This window comes from Vulpes vulpes, chromosome 1 (assembly GCF_048418805.1).
Source record: "Vulpes vulpes isolate BD-2025 chromosome 1, VulVul3, whole genome shotgun sequence".
In the NCBI taxonomy this organism is placed as follows: domain Eukaryota; kingdom Metazoa; phylum Chordata; class Mammalia; order Carnivora; family Canidae; genus Vulpes; species Vulpes vulpes.
The window spans coordinates 132736823-132749001 of record NC_132780.1 but is presented as its reverse complement, the minus strand read 5'-3'; the positions used below and the strand labels follow the sequence as shown (position 1 = coordinate 132749001).

The following is a 12179-nucleotide window of genomic DNA, read 5'->3' as shown; positions in this document are numbered from 1 at the left end:
AACCCCATGCCCATTAAACAATCACTTCCTATTGTCATAGCCTCTGGCAACCACTAATGTGCCTTCTGTCTCTGTGGGTTGCTAATTCTTTTTGCTGAGGTGGGGCAAAATGTATAAATAATGATCAAATAATAGATGTATTAGCCATCTGAATAATAGAATCTGGGCTGCTTGCTAAGAATGAGTAAAACATAACTTTTTTGGCTTACTTATAGTTAAATTTATAAATTTTGTATTAGTAACATATAGGGCAATAGAGTCATAGTGTGGGCTCTGAAATCATACCATCTGGTTTTGACTTCTAGTTAATAGTAATTAGCAATATGACTGGTAGGAAATTATTTTATCTTAGTGATACAGATTTTTTTAATCTATAAAATAAGGAAAACAGTACCTACTTCATAGGATTTTGAGGGAATTAGAGAGTTAATGCATGTAAAAGTTTATAAACCAGCATCTGGCGTGATAAGCATTGATTGTTAGATGCTGTTATTATTTTGGCATTTTGTTATTATTATTAAAAGACCTGACTATATTGTGAAACCTGTAGTACAGTAGTCACTCCTCAACTGTTAACTTGTTTTGTATTAACTTCTTAGTAAAGATTCCTTAAGGCTTCTGTCATCTCAGATATCCCAGGGATCTGTTTTTTGTTTTGTTTTGTTTTGTTTTGTTTTGTGTTTGGAGTCTTAGTGGGATCTTAATGGTGAAGTCGGGAGATTCTAGGTCCTAAAATCAGAAAGGTGTTGAACATTTGTGTTGAATACCCAAGGCAGAAGAATATTCAGCTTAATGTGAAAAAAGGCCTAAAATCTATAATCTTAAAAGCTTCTATCTTAAGAAACTAGAAAAAGAAGAGCAAGTTAAATCCAAAGTACACAGAAGAAAAATAATAAAAATTAGATCAAGAATCAATGAAATTACAAATAGAAAATCAATAGAGAAAATCAGCAAAACCAGAAACTGGTTCTTTGAAAAGATCATTTAAATCAGTAAGCCTCTAGATAGGCTAAGACAAGACACAAATTACTAAAATAAGAAATGAAAGAAGGGACATTACTACAGAACCCATGAACATTAAAAGGATAATAAAGGCGTATTATGAGCAACTCTGTGCCTAGATGTAATGGACCAGTTCTTTGAAAGATGTAATCTGCCAAAGCTTACACAGGAAGAAGTAGAAAATATGAATAGGCTTTTATCTTTTAAAGAAATTTATCCTTGGGCAGCCCGGGTAACTCAGCGGTTTAGCGCCGCCTTCAGCCCAGGGCCTGATCCTGGGGACCTGGGATTGAGTCCCACGTCGGGCTTCCTGCATGGAGCCTGCTTCTCCCTCTGCCTGTGTCTCTGCCCCTCTCTCTCTGTCTCTGTCTCTCTCTCTCTCTGTCTCTCATGAATAAATAAATAAATCTTAAAAAAAAAATAATGGTGAGAAATGAGAAACTTTCCCTCTAAGATCAGAAATAAGGCAAGGAAAAGACCACTGCTTTTCAGCATCATAGTGGAAGTTCTAGCTAATGTGATAACACAAATAAAGGAAATAAGGTATATAGATTGGGAAGGAAGAGCTAAAACTGCACTTTTTTGCAGATGACATTATCTATATAGATAATTTTAAAAAATGACTAAAACTCCTGGAACTAATAAGCAATTATACAAAGTTAATATGTAAAAGTCAGTCACTTTCCGGTAACACTAGCAATGAACAACTTGAATTTGAAATTATGTTAGCATCCCTCCAAAAAGAAATACTAAGTATAAATCTGTCACAATATGAACAAGATTTATATGAGGGAAAACAATACAACTCTGATGAAAGAAATCAAAGAATTAAGTAAGAGGAAAGGTTTTCCATGTTCACAGGTAGGAAGACAGTGTTGTCAAGATGTTATTTCTTCCTATCTTGATCAATAGATTCAACACATTCCAGTAAGAATTACAGCAGGTTTTTGTGTGGATATCAACTGATTGATTCTAAATTTTTTGTGAAGATGCTACCCAGAGTAGCCAACTCATATTAGAGAAAGACAAAGGTGAAGAAATGATACTCCCTGACTTCAAGACTTATTATATAAAGCTACAGTAATCAAGACCATGTGGTTTTGGTGAAAGAATAAACTAATAGTTTGATAGAACAACAGAATAGAAAGTCCAGAAATGGATACAGATACAGTCAGCTGATCTTTCATAAAGAAGCAAAGACAGGGGGCGCCTGGGCAGCTCAGTCAGTTAAGTGTCTGCTTTCAACTGAGGTCATGATCCCGTGGTCCTGGGATTGAGCCCTGCATCAGGCTCCCTACTCCGTGGGGGGCCTGCTTCTCCTTCTGTCTGCCATTCCCCCTGCTTGTGCACACTTGCTCTCTCTTTCTCTGTCAAATAAATAAATCTTTAAAAGCAAAGACAATGGAGAAAAGATAGTCTTTTCAACAAATGGTGCTGAATCAACTAGATATCTACATGCAAAGAAGTGAATCTAGACACAGATCTTATATATCCTTGGCAAAAATGAACTCAAAATGGACCATAAATCTAAATGTAAAAAAGACATTGCACCAGAGAAGATATATAGATAGCAAATAAGCATTTGAAAAGTTGTCATTATCACATCATTGGAGAATTGCCAATTAAATTAAAACATGATAGTTACTACTCTCTACCTATTAGAATGCACCAAATCCAGAGCATTGACACCACCAAGTGCTGGTGAGGATGTGGAGCCACAGGAACTGTCATTTACTGTGAACGTGAGTGCAAGATGGTATAGTTAGTCACTTTGGAAGACAGTTTGAAAGTTTCTTATAAAACAAATACTCTTGCTGTGTTTATAACTGTTTTATTCATAATTGCAAAAAATTGAACGCAACCAAGATGTTATCAATAGGTAAATGGGTAAATAAACTGGTACGTCCAGACAATGGAATACTTCTAGCACTAAAAAGAAATGAACATTTATTCCATGAAAAGGCATGGAGAAATTTTTAATGCGTATCTTTTTTTTTTTTTAAGATTTTTATTTATTTATTCATGAGAGACACGCAGAGAGGCAGAGACACAGGCAGAGGGAGAGGCAGGCTCCATGCAGGGAGCCTGATGTGGGATTCGATCCGGGGACTCCAGGGTCACGCCCTGGGCTGAAGCCAGGCGCTAAACCACTGAGCCACCCAGGAATCCCCCTAATGCATATCTCTTAAGTGAAAGAAGCCGATTTGAAAAGGCTACATCCTGTATGATTCCTGTATGACATTCTGGAAAAGGCAAAACTGGAGACAGTAAAAAGATCAGTGAAGGCCAGGGGAGGGAGGGATGAATAGGCAGAGTGCAGAGGATTTTTAGGGCAGTAAGATTATTCTGTATGATACCATAGTGGTGGATGCACATCATTATGCATTTATCAAAACCCACAGAATGTACAACACCAAGAGTAACCTCTAATATGAAGTATGGACTTGGAACATAATGATGTGCCTGTGTAGGTTCATTGATTATAACAGACATTACCTTGGTGAGGGATGTTGATAGTGGAGGAGGTTGTATATAGATGGAGGTAGAGAGGATATATGCATCTTCTCGGTGTTGCTGTGAACCTAAAAACTGTTCTAAAAATAAAATCTTGAAAAATAAAGTCTATTAAAAATACTTCTCTTCAATAATAAATATTAGAAAATAACTTTCTAGATCAAATGGTCTAGAAAGGCTTGCCCTAATATGTGGTATTTGAACTAAATGGATTCAGATTGGTGACAGGGAAAAGGTACCACATTTTTAGACTGCAATAAGTAAGCATAAACTCTGGTTAAGTGGGACTTATGCAGTTTGACATGAGTGAGAATTTTGTGTGGGAAAGAGTGGGAAATGGATTGGAGGTGATAGTACTCTGAGGAATATTTACACCATCAGTCATCTGGAAGAGAGATGAGTAGCAGCTATCATGGCCCAGACTAAGGGACCTAGGAGAGGCGTCTGTTTATGCTGTACACCTCAAATGTGGATGAGTAGTGAGATTGACTTTCTTTTAGAGGATTGACAAGTCCAGATGGTCATAAGTGAACCCTACGATCCCACATGTGTGGATTTTGCTAGACCTTCTTTAGCTTAGGAATGAGTACTTATTCATTTCTCCAAAGGTCTGTGCCCAGATTTGAGCCAGGAAAATAATTTGGCCTATTAGGAGGCTGCAATAGGAAATGAAAGAGGACAGGGTGCTTGTGCAAGATGTGCCAGACCAAAGAAATGAAGGAGAAAGTAAAAATGTGAGGAGGAGAATGAAGAAACATTTAGGAAGTTCTGCTTTGTCACTGTCTTTGACTCTGACTTGTCAGTGAATGTGAGGTCTGTAATGTAATTCTGGAGAGAACATTGAGGAGGAAGGGGTTTTGTTTTGCTAGTTCTTGCGTTGGTCCTGCTTGGATGGTGATGTTGACTGGCAGCAGTTTCTCTGAAGCCAGAAACAAAGCCTGTCCTCTTTTAGGAGGAGGGGGAAGGGAGAACAGAGTTAATGTAGTGTGTTACCAGATCTCTAGGACAGAAAAGCTTTCACCAGGAATAACTAATTGTCATCTGTAATGCTGTTTTATACTTTTTGTCCATAATTATGTCAAAGATACAAGATTTGAATTTCTAAAAAAGACAAATGGGGCCTATGTCTTGTTATGCCTTTTAAGTATTCAGAACATACATAGTAACTCTATAGAAAGGTATCATAGTCCTAAATTAAACTTCATCTTAGAAGCACGTGTACAAAGAGGAATGTCCTTTTTAAAAATATATGTATATTTAAGTTTGAATTAGGTAAATCAGTGGTTTAAATTTGACTTTCTGATGAACTAAATACTTAGTTGGAAGTATTTCTGCTTAAGTATTCTATTTTGAATTGTCCTTTGATGAAAATACTACAGATAGCAAGAAGTTCCAAGTGTGTGCTAGTCAAACTGCTTGAGAAATTCAGCAGTAGTAGTGAAAGAAAAAGAACACCGGGGATCCCTGGGTGGCGCAGTGGTTTAGCGCCTGCCTTTGGCCCAGGGCACGATCCTGGAGACCCGGGATCAAATCCCACGTCGGGCTCCCGGTGCATGGAGGCTGCTTCTCCCTCTGCCTGTGTCTCTGCCTCTCTCTCTCTCTCTCTCTCTCTGTGTGTGTGTATGTGTGTGTGTGACTATCATAAAAAAAAAAAAGAACACCGGCCATCTTTCTGCCTATTTGCATATAAAATGGATAATATTTAAATATTAAGTCCTTTTTATCCAGCATTATGTTTAAATGCTTTTCAACATAACTGCCAAAATGATTGTTAAAATGTCAGTTTAATCTGTATTTTTATGCCACTTGCATAAGTTTGGCTCTTAATGTGCTGTAGTTGTAGTTTTGATTCCCTGCATTATTCTTAAACTTAATTGTACTCAAATTAGTATTTTAAGTTGCTTCAGTGTACTTGTAATCTATCTTAATTTCCTGCAGTTGTGCTATTATCCACTCAGATTATGCTTTATTTGTAGGCTATAGAAGTTTAAATAATGAGAATGTTAATATTTCCATCTTTTTTTGCCAGGAATAGTTGTCTGTGTTAACTGTTACCTTTTTCCTGATTGGTGGAACATTCAAAACTGACCAGGGATGGGAGTGCTACATGGTATTATAGATAAGCACTAGATTAGGATTAAAAATAGCTGACTTCTGTTTTTGTTTTTTATTCTGCCACATAATGTATTACTGATTTGGCCTTGAAGAACTAAGGTTTTGGGGTTTTTAAAAGATTTTATTTATTTGAGAGAGAGATAGATAGAGATAGAGAAAGAACAAGCAGGGGGAGGTGCAGAGGTAGAAGCAGCCTCTCCAACTGAGCCACGCCTTCAGGTGCCCCTTGAAGGACTAACTTAAAGTTACTGGGCTTCAGGGTATTTTTTGTGTGTTTTAATTGTGGTGAAATACACATAACAAAATTTATCATCTTAACCATTTATAAGTATATAATTCAGTGGCATTAAGTGCTTTCACATTGTTATTCAACCATCATCACTATCCACTTCTAGTATTTTTATCTTGTGAAACTGAAACTCTGTACCATGAAATAACTTCTCATTTCTCTCTTTCTCTCTCTCCAGCCCTTGACATCACCATCCTGCTTTCTGTCTGTATAAATTTGACTCCTCTAGGTACCTCATATAAGTGGTTTCATACAGTATTATAGGATTTGTCTTTTGGTGACTGCCTTATTTCACCCAAATTGTAGCATGGATCAGAATTTCCTTCTTTTTTAAGGCTGAATAATATTCAATTATATGTATATACAACACTTTTATTTATTTTTAAAGATTTTATTTATTCATGAGAGACAGAGAGAGAGAGAGAGAGAGAGAGAGGCAGAGACACAGGCAGAGGGAGAAGCAGGCTCCTTGCAGAGAGCCTGATGCAGGACTTGATCCCAGGTCTCCAGGATCACGCCTGGACTGAAGGCAGCCCTAAACCCCTGAGCCACCCGGGCTGCCTATACTGCACTTTTAGAATGCATTCATACATCAATGGATACTTGGATTGCTTCTGCCTTTTGGTACTATGAATGATGCTGCTATGAACAAGGGTATAGAAATATTTCTTTGAGAGCCTACTTTTAGTTCTCTTGGGTATCCATCTAGAAGTGGAATTGCTAGACCATGAGACAGTTGTATTTTTAATTTTTTGAGGAACCGCCATACTGTTTTCCATAGTGGCTGTACCATTTTACTCTCCCACCAACAGTGCACAAGAATTCCTATTTCTCTCCTCCCTGCCAACACTTGTTATTTTCTGTTTTTTTTTTTTTTTTGATAGTAGCCATCCTAATGGGTGGTAAGGTGGTATCTTACAGTTTTGATTTGCATTTCCCTAATGGTTAGTGATGTTGAGCATCTTTTCATGTGCTTGTTGGTCATTCAGCTTGTCAATTCAAGCCATTTTTTAATCACATTTTTCATTTTTTAAAGATTTTATTTATTTGAGAGAGAGCAAGTGAGCACAAGTGGGTAGAGGAATAGAGGGAGAGGGAGAAACAGACTCAGTATTGAGTAGGGAGTCTGATGTCAGGCTCCATCCCAGGACCCTAGGATCGTGACCCGACCCAGAGGCAGATAGATACTTAACTGACTGAGCCACCCAGGCACCCCAGGCTTTGTTTTTTTTTTTTTTTTCAGTAGGAGTTCTTTATATATTCTGAGTATTAACTCCTTATGAGATATACAGTTTGCATATACTTTCTTTATTCTGCGGGTTGCCTTTTCACAGTTGTGTTCTTTGATGCACAAAGGTTTTAATTTTGATGTAGTCCAATTTATTTTTTCTTTGGTTGCCTGTGTTTGTTTTTTTTTTTTTTTTTGGTCATGTCCAAGAAATGATTTCCAAGTCTAGTGTCATGAAGCTCCATCTCAATGTTTTCTTCTAAGAGTTTTATAGTTTAGGCTGTGATGTTTAGGTCTTTGATCAATTTTGAGTCAATTTTTGTATATGGTGTGAAGTAAGGGTCCAACTTTATTCTTTTGCATATGATGTTCAGTTTTCCCAGCACCACTTGTTGAAAAGGCTGTCCTTTCCCCTTTGAATGGCCTTTCTAGTTTTGTCAGAAACCATTTGACCATATATGTGAGGGTTTGCTTCTGAACTCTCTCTTCTCTTCTATTGGTCTGTACATCTTTTTAACAATACCACACTGTTTTGATTACTGTAGTGCTATAATAAGTTTTGAAATCAGGAAATGTGAGACTTCCAACTTCCTTCTTTTTCAAATTGTTTTGGCTATTGAAAATTGTTAGGGTTTGAGTGATGCTAAAAGTAATCAAAGGTTTTAGGTAGTGATAGCCTGATCCTTCACTTGCAGAGGTCCTCCCTGTCAACCAACCTTTTCCCTAATGGTTTTCATTCATTGATAATTACTGCCTGAATCATTTCATCAGGGGTCACAATGTGATTATGTCTTCCTTATACATTAGCTAGAGTAGTTCTGGGATAAAAAGAAAAATTTTCTGGGGCACCTGGGTTGACTCAGTGTTTGAACATCTGCCTTTGGCTTGGGTCACGATCCCGAGATCCTGGGATTGATTTCGGCATCAGGCTCCCTGCAGGGAGCCTGCTTCTCCCTCTGCCTATGTCTCTCTGTGTGTCTCTCATGAATGAATAAATAAAATTTTTTTAAAAAAGTAAATTTTTTTCATCAACAATGACAACTTGAAATTCATGTTTTTATAATAAGGCTAGGTTAAATTCTTTACCTTTAATTGCCAGTTTTTAGAGGAAGGAGTTGGTGCTCTGATTGCTTTCAGTGAAACTAATGCGTGAGGATGAAAAGTTAAAGGGTTATATATTATATTATACCCTTCTTAGAGATATCATAAACACTTAGATTTCATATATGAAACCCATTTTAGTTCATTGTAGTTAGGGACCCAGGAATCTGTATTTTTCACATACAAACCACATGGTCTTTTTTTTTTTTTTTAAGATTTTATTTATTCATGAGAGAGAGAGAGACAGAGAGAGGCAGAGACACAGGCAGAGGGAGATGCAAGCTCCATACAGGGAGCCCCACGTGGGACTTGATCCCGGGTCTCCCAGATCAGGCCCTGGACTGAAGGTGGCGCTAAACCGCTGAGCCACCGGGGCTGCCCCCCACATGGTCTTGATATAGGTGGTCTGCAGAGCAGACTGCTTATAAAGTTACATTATCAATTGAAAACTGTTTACTGTTTTGTTGTGTTGTCTTCCATACCACAGGAGGTGTTCACTGACAAGATAATGCCCAATCTTACCAAAGTATTTGATTTTTAAATTACAGCATTAAATGTTAACTTGCTTAAATAAGGTCTTTTCTGCTTTTCGTTGACTGTCATTGTTACAATCCTTCAGCTATAGTTACTCTTAACATTGGCTGACTTCCAACAGGGCAACAAAATAAACATTTTTTTGTTTGTTTTTTAATGCAAGTAGTGTTGTGTAAATAATTTGCTGTTTATTGTGCTCCTATCCTATGCCAATCACCATCCTGCAAAATTTATCTCCAGTGCTTATTCCATCTCCTTTTGACCTAGGTTTTTTTGTTTCTGTTTTTGTTGTTTGTTTGTTTTTTCAGTATCTAGGGCATTTCTACTAATCTTAAGTCACAATTTACTAATGATATAATTAGAAGAGTCTCCCATTACTGCTTCCTTCAATGAGATACCCATTTTTATTTACTCATTTATGGTTTATCTATACAGTGTTGTTTTGCTTTGTTTTTCAAATGCTAGCCAATATATGTAAGTCTGACCCTATGCTTACACAAAAGTGCCATAACGATAGATACTGATCTGCATCTTACTTTTTCTCCCCACCTAATAATATATTCTAGAGATCACTCTAGAAACCTTTTTTTATTTTTTTATTATTTACTTATTTATTTTAAATATTTTATTTATTTATTCACGAGAGACACAGAGAGAGAAGCAGGCTCCATGCAGAGAGCCCGACATGGGACTTGATCCTGGGACCCCAGGATCACGCCCTGGGCCAAAGGCAGGCGCCAAACCGCTGAGCCACCCAGCGATTCCCTAGAAACCTTTTTAAAAAAATTAATTATTTATTTGACAGAAAGCACAAGCAAGGGAGTAGCAGAGAGAGAGGGAGAAAGAAGCAGGCTTCCCCACTGAGCAGGGGGCCTGATGTGGGGTTCATCCCAGGACCTTCAGATCATGACCTGAGCCAAAGACAGACACTTAACTGAACCACCCAGGTGCCCCACTCTAGAAATCTTCATTACTTTTTATGGCTGTGGAGTATCCCCTCTCAGGTCGATGTGTCATCATTTTTCCAGCCGGTCACTACTGATGGACATTCAAGTTTCTAAAAATTTCTTGCTGTTACATATAATATAATGCTGTTATTTCCTCCAGCTTCTCTCCCATTTTGCTGCTCTCCTTCATAGCAAAACTCCTTGGAAAATTTTGTGTCAGTAATGGCTATCCCCACCTCTTGATTTCTGGACTCCTGAATTCTTTCCATCAGGCTTCTGCCCCCACCACTCCACTGAAACTGCTCTTTTCAGTACCAGTGGACTTACATAATGCTACCTCCAATGCTTTGTTCTTACTTCTCAGCCTTACTTGGATTATTAGCTGCACTGGACCCAATTGATGAAACGCTTGTGACTAGGCTTCTAGAACACCATATACTCCTGGGTTTTCTTTACTCTTGAGGCTGTTCCTTCTCTCTTTTCTCTGACCCTCTTATCATTGAATGAATGCATTCCTCTTTCCTGTGGTATCAGCTGATGGCTGGGCCAACCTGGCCCACTTCATGAGAGGGCAGTCTGTAAGAGAAGGGAAGTAGGAAGGGATTCTAGAAGTTGAAGCTGGGAGGGGAAAGAGAAAGCCTTCTGGTTTCAAAGGTCACCTGAAACAAGCCCTTAGCCTGATACAACCAGAATTTATTAACGTAATACGGTGAGGGCAGGCTTTCTAGGGGGAATTGTGGAAATGCCACACAACGAGAGGGAGAAGGGAAGCAGTCTTCATACAGTTTGGGTTCCTGCTGAAGGATTCTGAGAGGGCTCAACGGGAAGTGGGGATCAATTTTGGATTGGTTGCTATTTCTGAGGCAGGATTAGAAGGGAGGATTAATTAAGGTTTGGGTGCTATCTTGAGGCAGGGGCATTTTAACAATCAGCAATCCTCAGTAATTGATGCTACAACAAAATGAGTCTGGGGGTATTGTTGGTAAGAAAGCAGTAGTCAATCCGAGGGTTGTTAGAGCATTTTATAGCAGCTACATGATCTTGGGAGAAATCATGTTTTCTCTTAACTTTGCACCTGCCTTTGTAAATAAGTGTCCTTCCAGCCCAGTTATTAATAGGGTTGTTTTTTTCTTTTTCATTCTGAGCTTATTTTCATCTTTTTAAAAAATATTTTTTAAAGGTTTTATTTAAGAGAGTAAATGAGAGTGAGAGCACGAGCGAGGGGAGGGGCAGAGGGAGAGGGAGAAGCAGGCTCTCTGGCTGAGCAGGATGCCCCACACAGGCCTCTATCCCAGGACTCCAGGATCACAACCTGAGCCAAAGGCAGATGCTCAACCAACTAAGGCACCCAGGCACCCCGATTTTCATCTTTGATCTCAGATATGTTTTGACTCTCACTTCCATGGCACTGATTTCCTAGATTTGAGAGGTAGAAATTCTTGTTTCCTAAAACTGAAGCCAGTAATTAAATGGTTAAATGATCACTGTAGTTCCCCATCCTATCTCCAAATCAAGGTAGAAGCTCATAATTTTTAAATAGGGCATGATTTAGGAAAATTGTGAAGTAGGAATAGTTACTTTGTTGTTGCCATTTCATTTTTTTTTTTTAAGATTATTTATTTATTTATTTATTTGTGATAGAGAGAGAGAGAGAGAGAGAGGCAGGAACACAGGCAGAGGAAGAAGCAGGCTTCATGCCGGGAGCCTGACGTGGGACTCGATCCCGGGACTCCAGGATTGCGCCCTGGGCCAAAGGCAGGCGCTAAACCGCTGAGCCACCCAGGGATCCCCTGTTGTTGCCATTTCAACTTTTCTTTGTGGACCTCTATCCCTATTAGGGGCCCCAAGGACCCATCACTGTCTCGTCTCATCCAGGCTTTCATTGCTCTTTCTTAGGCCTTTTTCTTTTCCCCTATGTGAACTTGGGCCTAGTGGTTGATTTGATAATGAGTTTAAGGTAGCTTACTATATTCCTTTGAGGGGCATTTGCATTTTAATTGGAAATTCCTGAGAATAATACTGAAATCCAGGAACAAGGTTTTAATGCATTTGTGTTAAGATGAGGTGGGGAGTAAGGATGGGTAGGGAACAGAGTTTGAGCAGAGGCAGTCCTTCAGGTGTCACTCTGAGCACCTCATGAACTGGAGCCCAGTTCTACCCTCTTTTCCCTTCAATGCCGAGGTAGGTAGGTGGTGTGTTGATAGATATAGTGAGTGTCTAAGTGCCTGGCCATTGTCATGGGAGCTCTGTGTTGTGTAAATAGTGTGGAAATGTAGACTGGAAGTTGAGATTAGTTAGATTAGTGCTGACAATTGGAAGTACCTCCTTTTCCCAGTGGTACACAAACACTGCCGCCTTGGTAGCTCCAAGAGACAGACACAAATATGTTGAGACTTGCTCATAATGCTGTCCTTTGCACTACTTACTGTCTGGGAATGTTTCAGGCATA

At 38.8% G+C, this 12179-nt stretch overlaps 1 protein-coding gene across 2 annotated transcripts in view; it reads left to right on the top strand.

Annotated features, from left to right (window-relative positions):
• Positions 1 to 12179, top strand: part of ILRUN (inflammation and lipid regulator with UBA-like and NBR1-like domains) — a 93759-nt gene that overhangs the window by 56094 nt on the left and 25486 nt on the right. The window lies entirely within an intron of this gene.